Genomic DNA, 2,811 nt, shown 5'->3' on the forward strand with positions numbered 1-2,811 from the left:
GATGATAAATAGCTGCTAACAGTCAGTTTCATTGTCTGGGAGCAATAGAGACTACAGGAGACACCTGAAGGGGACGGCCACTCCTCCACGCACCATGAGGGCAGATATGCCCATCATAGCCAAACCTGCCTACCTTGTAAAAGATGGCAGAAATCTGGAGTTTTATGCAAGATGTCCCTGGTTCTTTAAACTGGCTTACTCAGCAGTAAGAATCATCCTTTTAAAATGTAAATCATATCGCTTCACAGCTCAATATAGATAACTCCTCTACAAAGTCTCCTCACAATGCCTTCTACAGGAACTGGAATTTAGCCTAGCAGGTTAAGACATCCAAGCACCTGGGTTGGATGCGTGGCTCCTGATTCCAGCTTTCTTCTTATTATTATTTTTTTAATTTATTTTATTTATTTGAATGGCAGAGTGACAGAGAGAGATGAAGGGACAGAGAAACATCCAAAGGCCAGGACCAAACCAAGCCAAAGCCAGGAGTCAGGAACTCCGTTCTGGAACTTGAACTATTCTCCGCTGTTTTTCCAGGTGCATCAGCAGGGAGCTGGGTCAGAAGCAGAATAGCTGGACTCGAACTGGTACTCAATTTGAAGAAGGAACCTGCAGATGGATTCTCTCTCTCTCTCTCTTTCCTTTCAAATAAATAAATATTTTATTTTTTAAGATTTATTTTATTTATTTGAAAGAGTTACATAGAGAGAGAGACAGAGAGAGGTCTTCCTTCCAATGGTTCACTATCCAAATGGCTGCAACAGCTAGGACTGTGCTGATCCAAAGCCAGAAACCAGGAGCTTCTTCTGGGTCTCCCATGCGGGTGCAGGGGCCCAAGCACTTGGACCTACCTTGTACTGCTTTCCCAGGCCATAGCAGAGAGCTGGATGGAAGTGGAGCAGCCGGGACACCAACAGGAGCCCATATGGGATGCCGGTGCTGAAGACCAAGGCTTTAACCCGCTGCACCACAGCTCCAGCCCCGAAACAGACATCTTAAGTGGCTTCTGCAGAGGACACAGCCCCAAAGTCTGTTCCCCTTTCTCAGGCCTGCATCGTCTCTCAAAGCAGTCCAGGCAAGCTCGTGCATCAGGCTGCTGCTTCTGGCTGACTATCCCTCCTCCACAGCAGGGAGTTCAATTCCCTCACCTTCAAATCTTTGCTGAAGTCCCCTCCTCAGAGATACCTTCCCTGACAACCTTCTGTACACACGCAAATCTCTCCTAAGTATGACATTCCTAACTCCCCTCACATTTTCCCTTAGCACCTGTCACCTTGTAGTGTACGATATTACCATGATCCACTTCTTTGTGATGTCTTTGTCTCCCCTTACTAGAATGTAAGAAGAAGGGCAGAAATTTGTGTGTACTTTATCCACTAGATAGCCTGTGGGCCTCAAACAATGCCTGGCACGTGATAAATGTTCAATAAACATTTGTTAAATGAGGCCTGCGCCATGGCTCAGTAGGCTAATCCTCCACCTTGCGGCGCCGGCACACCAGGTTCTAGTCCCGGTGCTGGATTCCGTCCCGGTTGCCCCTCTCCCAGGCTAGCTCTCTGCTATGGCCCAGGAGTGCAGTGGAGGATGGCCCAAGTCCTTGGGCCCTGCACCCACATGGGAGACCAGGAGAAGCACCTGGCTCCTGGTTTCAGATCAGCGCGATGCGCGGGCCACAGCAGCCATTGGAGGGTGAACCAACGGCAAAGGAAGACCTTTCTCTCTCTGTCTCTCTCTCTCTCTCACTGTCCACTCTGCCTCTCAAAAAAGTAAAAAAAAAAATTTGTTAAATGAGTGAATTAATTCAATATTTTATAACATCCTGAAGGTGAATCAAAATATATCCCAGGTCAGAAACAATCCTTGAATCAGTAGCTATAAAAAAATGCCATTGACCTCACATCGTGGGGTCATGTGACACACCCACTCCCAGGAGGCAGTGAGGAGCACTGTAGTATTTGAAGGGGCATGCAGAGTCCTGGTGGTAGAGCTAAAGGGACCTCCTCTTGGCCCCAGCGTCAATCACCAGGGCCAGCAGACTTTCGGACATCTGCTCATTCCATCTGTCACCGTGACTCAGCGTGTCCAGTTTGGTGTCTTGTTTGCTTTAAGATTTATTTATCAGGCCTGCGCTGTGGGGTAGCGGGTAAAGCTGCCGCCTGCAGTGCTGGCATCCCATATGGGCGCCGGTTCTAGTCCCGGCTGCTCCTCTTTCGATCCAGCTCTCTGCTATGGCCTGGGAAAGCAGTGGATGATGGCCCAAGTCCTTGAGCCCCTGCACCAGCATGGGAGACCCAGAAGACACTCCTGGCTCCTGGCTTCGGATTGGCGCAGTTCTGGCCATCACAGCCAACTGGGGCATGAACCAGCGGATGGAAGCTCTCTCTGCCTCTCCTTCTCTTTCTGTGTAACTCTGACTTTCAAATAGATAAATAAATAAATAAATCTTAAAAAAAGATGTATCTATCTATTTGAAAGAGTGACAGAGAGAGGGGGGGAGATACAAAAAGAGAAGAGATCTTTCATCCACTGGCTCACTCCACAAACTCCTACAATAGCCTAGGCTGGGCTAGGCTGCAGTCAGGAGCCAGAAACTCCATTCAGGTCTTCTACATGGGTAGCAGGGATCTAAGGACTTCCAGGTGCATTAGCAGGAAGCTAGAAAGGAAATGGAGGAGCCCAGATGTGGGTGTCCCAAGCAGCAGCTTAATACACTGCACAATACCCCAACCCTGGGGTGACCCAGTTTCTATCATGTGACCTCCCATTTACCCCCCCCCCCCAAGAAAGAGATACGGAGTGCACAACAGAGAG

This window comes from Oryctolagus cuniculus, chromosome 7 (genome assembly GCF_051225735.1).
Source record: "Oryctolagus cuniculus isolate XC-2025 breed Fujian yellow rabbit chromosome 7, ASM5122573v1, whole genome shotgun sequence".
NCBI classification, from domain to species: Eukaryota; Metazoa; Chordata; class Mammalia; order Lagomorpha; family Leporidae; genus Oryctolagus; species Oryctolagus cuniculus.